Source organism: Apteryx rowi, unplaced genomic scaffold, assembly GCF_003343035.1.
Source record: "Apteryx rowi isolate R43461 unplaced genomic scaffold, aptRow1 scaffold_783, whole genome shotgun sequence".
Lineage (NCBI taxonomy): Eukaryota > Metazoa > Chordata > Aves > Apterygiformes > Apterygidae > Apteryx > Apteryx rowi.
This window is the reverse complement of record NW_020451075.1, coordinates 345,112-355,725: the sequence shown is the minus strand read 5'-3', so window position 1 is coordinate 355,725 and position 10,614 is coordinate 345,112. Positions and strand designations below refer to the sequence as shown.

The window sequence follows — 10,614 nt, the reverse complement described above, 5'->3', positions numbered from 1 at the left end:
AAGCCCACAACTTCCAACAAGATCCTCAAGTTCTAGTCAGAGCCCAAACACTGCTGCGTCTGTTCGCTGCCTCTGTTAGCTGCGCTAATTGTGTATCTTGACACCAGTGTAACATACTAAATTACGATATTAGTTTCTTGACTTCATATTGTATACTCAAGAAATTCATTCCAACACAATCTGATGATTTCTATCGTTTTTCTTTCCACATAGGGTTTGAGCTGACATATTGCATTTACTTGTCACTTGTTATTTCCTGTCCTCAGGGGGATAAGAGAGAAAAGAATCACACAGTGCGAACTACACATTATTCAATACATCTGTGATTTACCAATTATGTAGTACCAGTATTACACTGTGACTGTACTTTCATTAAAGTTACATTCCTTGTTCTTCTGAGCTAGACAGCACATAGGCCTCTTGGAGGGATTCAGTGTTTTGTTAAAAGCTTTATATCTGGCTCAAACAAACACAAAAAAAGACCAGAATAACCTGAATTAAAGTTGCACTTCAACAACCAAAAAAAAAAAACAACACCACTTTTCCACCATCAACAAAATTAATTAAACAATACAAAGATTATAAATACCTTAAAAAAAAAAAAAAAAAAAAAAGGCATTCACTTTTTCTCTGACTAGAAGCAAGCATATTCTTCATGGGGCGCTTAAGGAAGTCAATCTACACAATTTTCAAGGCTTTCTTGAAAAAATAACCAAACACGACTGTTTCACTCTTCTTGGCTCCTATGTTGCAGAAATTTGCTTAGTTATTTTAAAACTTTAACCTGTTCAAAGTTAACCTGTGGTAGAACACAAGCTTGAAAAAGAGTGAGCAAAGCAACCCTCTAGTCTGGCTTGCAGAACAAACTACAATTTTCACAAATTTAAGACTTTTGTCTATTAAACCATCTTTTCACATATTTTGTTTTACATTTTTAGATCACCCTGGTATGGAGAATGATTCTCACCCCCTTAACCTTATACTCTAAAGGCCTGGAGGCTTATAACGCAAGGTTCTTCATAAGACAGCATTGTTTAATTTCAGAAAACTTACTGCCTGTGTAAGCATTGCTGCAAAATACAATCAAAAGAATTGTTTTCCCCATTCTAACTTCTAATCCTTTCACATGGCACCAAGCTTACACACAAGTCTTTCAAGCATCTAAAAACTGAAAATGTAAACAAAATTTCTTCTGCATTGGGTTTGGTGTTCAAATTCTTATCAAAGTCATTTTTGTGGCATGTTACATAAAGATAGAACAACCACCAAGATAACAGACCAGAGACAGCATGTCATTCCCTCCCCCCCACCCCGAGTACTTCATGTGGAAGCTTGCATTATAAAGGAGCATTTAAAAGAACAATTTTGCTGTTTATTCATATTTTAGTTAACATTTTGCTCCAACCGGGGTGGGAAATATGTTGTGTTTGAAGGTAGGAACACTGGACATTTTTTATAGCAATAGCCAAAAAAACTGCCTGAAAGGATGACTGAGAATCAGTATTTACAACCAATTCATGTATCAACCTATGGCAACTCATTTCTCATTATAACAAGCTCACTATTAATCTAGTCAATGTTCAGCAGACATGTTAAAAAGTGAAGTGCCACTACGATATCCAAAAGTGAAAGAGTTAAGAAAAGTTTGTTTTTAAGTGATAAATTATTTGAGCAGTTTTACTTTCATGATCCCAAAATGAGAGTTCTATAAACATAAAGAGAAGCTTCCCAAATCCCTTAAGAGAAATATTTCACTTAACCAACAGAAGCAGCAGCTGAAGATAACAGTAAGTCAACTGTAGGGTATAAAAGTCAAAATTTTGCTTTGACCACACAATGCTGCTTTTCTTCATAGTATTTAAAACTATCCTAGCCAACACAAGCATATATTATTTTCTTCTTTTTCTCCCATTGTTACTTCCTGAATCCAATCATTTGCAATGAGTCTACCAACAGATCAAAGTGCTGAGACATGAGAACTGGAACTTTGTTCAAAACAGATTCTGTAAACACCTGCCTTTGGTTGTTGTTTTCCCAAAAATATAATTCTTCTTCCATTCAGTTGTTTAGAGAAGGTTCACAAAGGAACCGATAGTATTTTGCAAAAGAGAAGAAAACTGCACACTCAGAAGAAAGTCTGATCTCTCAGGCTGTACAGAAATAGAAGGACAAACATTTCCAGGCTATGTTCTGTGAAACCCATATACAATTAGCTATGCTTTGTAACCATATGCATCTGTTTTGACAATGTCTTTAGAAGCAGTAAGGGCAAGTTAACATCTTTCACACAGCCACCAAGCTTCAAACAGTCAAACTGCATCAATCTCTTCTCAGCTACTCAGTACTTGGGTCTCAGCAGAAAGACAGCATAGCTTGACCATGTGGATTTCTCACAGATACATACCATTTTCCAATCCAAATGTTTTATTTTAACACAAGTTGATGTTTTATTTTAACACAACTCACTTTGTTCTACATCATACACTTTCTCTGTCAGCTATGTACGAAAGCCACATTTGACAGAAAACTCACCTGAAGAACTTCACTACAAATAAGGTATAGAGGTATAGTACAGAAACTCTGTGATAAATTTAAACCATAGCAGCGTAAATGCAACATTTGTTTGAGTATACAGCCTCTTTCACCAATACATCTATGGTACAACAGCTATCCCACACAGAAAGTATTTCATGGACATGCAGTCTATATGTACCACCTCCTATGCCAAATTGTAACAGATGGCAGGTGTTTACAATCCAGATCAGTGAAGTTCAGATATGCTGAACAGCAGGGCTTCCCAAACTTGGCTTGCTCAGGTACCATCAACATCATTTTGTTGCCAATGATTTTTGGTTAAAATTAGAAAGAATTTCCGTTTATAAGGCAAAGACCTAATTAATTACTGTTGTGGATGAGGAATAAATGGGAGGGGTGATTTATTTCTGACATGGATAGTGTTCAATGTACTAATTGGGGAACAAGGCAAGAAATCCTACTGAGTGACAAGCCAGGAATGCATCAGATTTCATGACACACCAACTTGTTAAAAGCAGAGTGCATTTGGACTGGGCAAAAGAAATTTAGTATTTCACAGCCTCCTATTTGTTATAACATGTAGCTATGTAAGCACAAAATTAGAGAATAGTAATGTAAATAAAGCAAACATGGTTTAATATTAATTAATTATTAATCAGCAGAATTTAGTAACTTAAGATTATTGTGGGGCTGTGTAYGCCATGTAGAGGTAGTTAAGTATTTAAATTACTCATGAGAAAGAAAAAGAGGGTGTTCGCAATGGCTTTTTGGAGATATTCCAAGGGGACATTACATCTTATTGTCTGTTCCTTGTGTTGCTGGCATAGTGGGGTTTCAACAGAAGACAGGCACTCTTGTAGTTAAGTCTACCTCTCTTCCAGTAGAGTTAGCTAACTCACTAGACTCCTTGATTTAGTGAACATCTTTCCCTCTAATAATTTAATCCCTTCATTTGTGACTGTTCAAAGGGATGAAAAAGGTAACAAACTAAGAATAGTTTTCACCGAACATTTGCAATTGACAACAGTTTCAGAGATGCACAGACACACGCTCAAAATTCCACACAAGCACCCCAAGTCCCTGCTTGCTCCACCACCTTCTCCCCTCACCAGCTATCCGCTGCCTTCCCAAGACTGAGACAACAACGRCTCCGTGCTCCATCCCCCCAAAAAACAGGGCCCTGTACTCATTCCACCAAAACAAATTCCAATCTCATGCCCAAAATCTCCCTCACTCTTCCATGACACCTCCTGACTTCCTTTTGGACAAGACCTCAGTCACATATCCTCATCTCCTACACACCTCAACTTCAAAAATCTCATCTTGCTTCTAATGTTTATCACACATTCTCATTCCCAGACCAAGTCTTGATCCCTGCACTTCTAAGACACGCACCTCACCGATTTCATACTTCTTACCTAAACCTAAGCCTTAGCCTTGCTCACACAAAAGAGCAAAAGCCTAAATAGACTTCAAAGTGAACTTCTACTGCACTGTAAACTGGGCAACCCCCACTCTAATCTTTTGTTAATCTCACCTCCACTGTTGACTATGATTTATTCTGACTGGTACAAGATGTAATTAAGTCCAAGGGATATCTAGTTTGGTTGCTGGCATATGCTGCTGCCTTCCTCCAAGGGGGCAGTAGGGAATTTTTTTCCCCCAACAACTCTTACAGAACAAGGTATTAGCATTAATGTGTTTCCTTAAATTTCAAGAAAATAAAATCTTGCAACCACAACTGGACAAGATTCTGAGAATTCTGAAAGCACCACCACAAAGTTTGTTTTAATGGGTTAAAAATAATCAGGAGCTGTGATTTTGTTCTGAAGGCAACTGTTTAAAGTCAGACACAGCTTCATGTGCTCCATCAGATTACATGCCTGATGCAGGTTGTTAAACATTCCTGCAGAAAGGACAGAAACCTCTGTAAAACTCAACTGGAGCTCAAAAAAGAAAAAAAAAAAAGATGAAAGCAAAAATGCAACAACAACAAAAAAAAACACAGGGATTCAGGCAGGATTCCTGATTGTATAACTGTCTTGGAAACTGAAGAAAGTGACTACATAATCACAAGATTTTAATATGCATCTAAAATACAACCTACTTAATTATCATCACCCCAAAACTGCAAGCAATGAAAAGGGTATAAAAATGAGAGGAATCTGTTCTTATTTTCAGTTGTTCTTGCATTAACCTTTGCTTTATTTTAAAGACTATGCTAAAAAAAAATTTTCTTTTAAAAATAGAAATAGATGGAAAAAACACTCTCCCGTTTCTTTTTCAATGCATGAACAGTGAAGAAATACACAGGAGGAACAGTAAGTCCTTTCCCAAGTCTCCCCATTGTTTTTCCTTTTTTCAAGCCATTCAATGTATTTTTCCTTTTTTGTTGTCTTCCTCTTCACGTTCTGTCCAAGCCTCCTTCCCTCTCCACTGAAACATGACATGAAATCACAGCTGTTTATCATACTCTAAGCAAAGCACAGTGAAACATAATTCGGTCTAACATATTACTCTAAAGCTCTGACAGCAAAGTTTAGCAGCCCTGCACTACTTCAACACATTTAGAGTTAAACCAGAAATGTCCCCATAACAGTCTACTGGACTTCCATTTGTTGCAAAATTTCATTAACAGTTAAAAGACAATTGCAAAAAAACAAAGTCATTCCTTCAAATTTAGAGCAGAAATTCTATACCTTCCTTCATCTTCTGAACAGGACCTCTGTCGGAGCCCAAATACTTGCAAAAACATTAAATTTATTTTGTCCAACCTATCACTCCACATATGGTGCTAACCCCTCATCTGGAAATCATTAACTTTGGAGGAACAGCATTACCTTATTTTTAAAATAACTAGAAATTCCCTATTGTAAGCCACCTTCTTGAAAAATGTAGAAGTTCTGATTTCAATTGCTGTTTACTATTTAAAAAAAAAAAAAACTTTCCACCAAGCTCTTCATTTTTTGAGCAGAAAAATCGAAGTTAAGGAAAAAATGAACAGGAAATCAACAAAACAGAGAAAGTAATTTTCACTATCTTTTTCCTTTTAATAGTCAAGACCCCGTATCTACATTATCTTCTTACCAGCAAGACACTGATCTAGATGCTAGAACAGTGGGCTTTTCATGAAAATCAGGATGCCAAATTTAACTTTGACAGGAGGGTAAAAAGATTTTGGACAAATGCAACTCTTACAGTTGGTTGCCTCACTTTGAAAAGACCTCTCTTTCATCTTTGCGGCAAAAGATGACGACAGAAATTGCCTGCCAACCATGAACCAAATGGAAACTGATGAAAATCCATTCTATTGCTCTTGTAAACAGCTCTTCCAACTTCACTGCTGCCTAAAGTTTTTTGCCAAGCTACAGCAAAATGAAGGCTATTCTCCTCCATCTCCTGCTATTAAGCACAATAGAGTTCTCTGCAAGATCCAGAATAAGCAGACTAATAAACAGCAGTTCAGTCACACACATGCACCACATTAGCTGGCAGCGGTTCTGGTTTTTGGTTTTTCAGCCACCACTAGTTAAAGTTCTCTGCATAATGTTCTAAATGAGAAGCACAGTAGATTCATTTAATCAGAATTATTTAAACATCTGATTTTAAGCACATTTTGACTCAACACACTGAATATCTAGGTTTAAGTAAACACTTTTAATCTTATCTTGCATTTGTATATTTTTCATATTCTCTTCTTAAAAGAAGGGATGTCTTCATTAGAAAAAGCTATTAAACCATGATCTCCCATTACATACAGATTTTGATATAATTGTGATGGTTTCCACTAGTAATAAGTATATATTGGTACTGTGTTTTTAACACACCAATTCAAATCTAAAAAATAAAATAAAATTAGAAATAAGTGATACTCCCATCTTTCTGGCAACTACATTAAACATGACCCATGCTAAAGTGACCTGTGCTAAAAACCATCTGTCATATTATTCATAGAATTATCTGCCATATTATACTTTTATTTTTGATATCTGCAATATTAGAACATATCACATATCATACTACTGATGCAATCTCATATTGAGCTGAGCTAATTTTTCAGCTGCTGTGTAACAGTAGGTTTTTCCAGGCAATATAGAAGATCTTGATTTTGTTCCAACAGGAAATTTAATTTTTCACAAAACAAATTTTTCTAGACAGTTCTAAATTATACTAGCAGCTGTAACAAAGACCATAACGGTCAATTAATTACAAAGTTAGTAAAAAATATATATATATAAAAATAGTTATGGAGAGCACCTTGGTCTTTGTTGAGCTTTTTGGCTTCCTATAATAGGACTGATCAAACTGGTTTCAGAGAAAATAAAACAAGCAAAAAAATATATATTGTCACAATATAGTTTCCATTAACATTTCACACCACTTCAGTTTAACTTGTAGGCAAAAAGTTCACTGTTATAAAAAAAAGGGCTTGTATCTTTGATATTTTCTTAAAGCAAGTACTAATACACTACATCACACTTTGTCTTTGACAGTAACCTCCCAAAACTGAAGTAGGACACTCAAATTTGGCCTTGGTGCCAACTGGAACAGCTGCTCTTGCAGGTGACTGAACACAATCCGTATTAAAATCCATGTATCATTCTCTTCTGTGTTTACTAAGACTGTTATATTACAGACTGTCAATATTAATGCATATAATAGTATAATATTGTGTCTTATAATAGCRTATTATATTACTGATGCAACAGCATATCAAGCTAAAGCAAAAAAGGATCTGATGATCTTTAGAGAAATTTAATTGGTTTTAATCCACACTAACTGCCACAGCCATCAAATCTAAAAAGTAAGAGCTCTCTGGCAACAGTGGCAGAAAATGAAAGTCAGACCTTGGAGAATACTATTCCCCCAGAAGAAACATTTCCCTTCCTATTCTAGCTACACTTCTCAAATTTTGCAACAGCAAAGTACTTCATTAAAAAAAAAAGTTAATTTTAAAGACTAATCAATCTCTTATGTCTTCTAAAGCAGGAAACTCCCAGTAGAATTTTGTTTCTCCAAGGAATTTCACTTACATGCCTTTTGACTGTTGTCCAGTGAGAAATTAAGAGTCCAGCTGCAAAGCACAGAGTTTCAGGTCTAACTCCAAGCAATAAATTGCAGTCAGCCTGATTAATTTATATAAATTAGTTTGTCTTTCTTCAAACTTCTCCTGGCTATTATGCTTATCTTTTCAGTTCCTGATGACAGTCTTTTGCACCCTGATAAAGCCCTTATATAGTCACCAGATAAAAAAGTACACAGTAGGAAATCAGCATACTCAGTAGACATAGAACTTAAATGATGAGATTTATACCCATAAAGAGATTTCATGAGCAACTAGATCATGCCAATCAACCAGTAGCTAAAACAGTCAATCACACAGAAGAAAGAAAATTCTTCAGYGCCCAAAACCCATGTACTTCATAGAAGACATCTGCTTTTCAATACATTAAAAAGCAGCAATTCAAGATTCATATGCACTTTTTTTTGTTAAATAACAGACACATATCCATACAGACTTCTGTAAAGAGGACCTGTGTAATACCAAAAAAAATTGCTAACCTAATAAGAAAACTGTATTATCTCCAGGAGGCCTGGCTAGTCTTCAGATTCCAGAGAAGGGATGTTCATGATCAGCAGATCCCAAATGATTACAGTGCTCTTATTTCATTTAATCTCATTATTTTGACTAGAGCACGACTGGAAGAAAACAAAGGGAGTATCCTGGCAATTAAAGACTAACTTGTTAGAACTCAAAGAACTCTTGTAGAAAAGAGAATCTATTCATTGAAATTTGTTACAAATTAAGATCTTTACTATTTAGTGGAATTATTACAACCCATTAACTACACAACCCCCCATAACAGAGAAATATTTCATTGCACTTGCACACATCCAGTTGAAAAATCATCCTAAAGTACAGATGGCCTCCTGTCAAAAGTGTATGTAAACATAAAAAGGGATGCAGAAAAAGAGGTGTTGCATGTAAGAGGAAAAATATGGGAAATCACATGTACAGTCACATTTTTCACCTCGCATAATACAGAAGAAAAACAGGCAGTGCATACTCAGCAGCTGTTATAAAGACTGTTACTTTTTCATCTGCAATCTTCCTCTATTCTACAATAGCTGAAGTAGCATATTTGTAATCTAGAACTCAGCTTCCTGAGACCTACTTCAGAATTTTAGCTATTCATTTATTAGAAAAATATTTCTGTATTTCTTAACAAGCTCATCTTCAATTTGTTTTGTACTACTTATTTACCCCATTAGCCAAAACTTTGGATCAAGATTTTTGACTTTGGAAAGAATAAAGATGAAACTTAGATGAACTAATCTAATCAAATCAAAGGACAAGCCCTGTCATTTTATAGCATTTGCACACAACTGCTACTAAATAAAGCAACCTTAAAGGCTATCTGTCACCTCTGAAGCTGATTTAGCTTGTTTGATGTACAATACTGGAGAAAAACTGGTTTTGGATTGCACATGCATGGGGACAGAGACTTATCTAAGCAGAAGAACAGATGAACTCCACCATGATCATCCATCATCATGCAGCACGTAACTTTACGCCAAGTCACTCAGGATGCTTTTTTTTTTTTTTTTTAATCTATAACATAGGTGTAATACTGGATGGCCAGTCCCAACAGAAATTTCAGAGTTTTGAGCGGAAACATGAAAAGTTTATTCAAAGTAATGTATTTATATGCAACATCTGGGGGAAGAGAGGAGACAGAGAAGGCAAGGACTTAGTCTAGTTAACCTATTTCATCCAAAAAAACCATAACCGACTCAAACCATTCTATTTCTCTACATTCTCCTCTTAATTCCATAAATTCAGTATAAAACTAACTCCCTTGGAAAAGGATACAATTTAAAGTGAACACGTGTTATCCAAACAATTATAGTAAAAGCTAATCTGAATCCTTCAGAATACAAATTAGATTAGATTAGATTTCCATCTTCTTTCGCTTCAGTTCTCTTGTGCATTAAAGCAGCGAGCTCATATGCAGACAAGAAATTAAGTAACAGCCTAAATAAAGCATTTACAGCTCTAACACTAATCAACTGTGTGCTTTATTCTCTGTGCAGCTTGGTTCTAAACAGAAGAGACTAGACTGACAATAGCTTTACTTTCAGCTTCAAAAAAGTTCATTTCTTCAGATGACTTTTAAATCAGTATGCTCAAAAACCGTATGTCAGTCTCAACAGCAATGCTACAATCTTCTGTTTGTCAGCTGTTTAGATCAAAGGCATCCTGGATCTGCACCCAAAAGGTCATGATGGAATAGATGTATCTAATTCTTTACCTGTAAGTCTGTCTTCAACCATTTGGAGTCAAACCTAGTTTGAGCAGCCAGACAAAAAGATTCAGAAGACATGTTTCCTTCTCCAGCCTTCTCTCCAGGCTGGCAGAGCAGCCCAACCTGCCACAAAACGAGAAAAATAACAATCTAGCACATGAAATAGATCATACAAGGCTATTTCAGTTCTGACTAGGATGGCTTCCACTTGAGCTTTAAAAATTTAGCGTGAATAAGGGTCTCCCTCATTCACATCCCCCAGAACTGCACAGGGAGAGAAACATACATTAAGAGCGCTATTCGAAGCAAAAAAGCTTCCCTTCCCTCTAGCATTCGTGGAAGAAAACCTCCCTTCTGCTGCACCGAGCACCACCACCAGCGGCCTGGCGCTGCCCTCAGCCCCATAAGTGGTGCATGAAATAAATAATTGATCGCAGATTACGCAAGCGGTAGGCCAACATAAAGCGATCACCAGGGTCGCCCGCACCCCCTCTCTCCCCACCGCCCCGCGGCAGCAGCGGGTCCCGGGGGCTCCCCCCGCCCCGCCGCACGACCCCCCTCCCCGGAGCATCCCCCCCCCCGCCCTCACGGCCCGCTGTCACCGCCCGTTATGGTTATGAGCCGCTGTTTTAATCCAGCCCGGCGAGCCAGGGGGAAGGGGCAGCAAGGCCCCAGGGGAGGGAGGCGGCCACCGGGGCTTTGCAAGGCGGAGAGAGCCCGGGTGGGGGAGGGGGCGGTTGAATATCCCCCCCCAATAGACACCGTTACAAAC

The 10,614-nt window shown here is 37.1% G+C and overlaps 1 long non-coding RNA gene across 1 annotated transcript in view; it reads right to left on the bottom strand.

Moving 5' to 3' along the window:
- Window positions 1–1,557: 1,557 nt before the first annotated feature.
- The window catches only part of LOC112976977, a 9,495-nt gene continuing 438 nt past the window's right edge, over window positions 1,558–10,614 (bottom strand). The window contains exons 2-3 of the long non-coding RNA XR_003257242.1: window positions 9,849–9,965; window positions 1,558–4,971 (exon numbers count right to left, since the gene is read on the bottom strand). This is a non-coding gene — a long non-coding RNA (uncharacterized LOC112976977). The remainder of the gene's footprint in view (window positions 4,972–9,848; window positions 9,966–10,614) is intronic.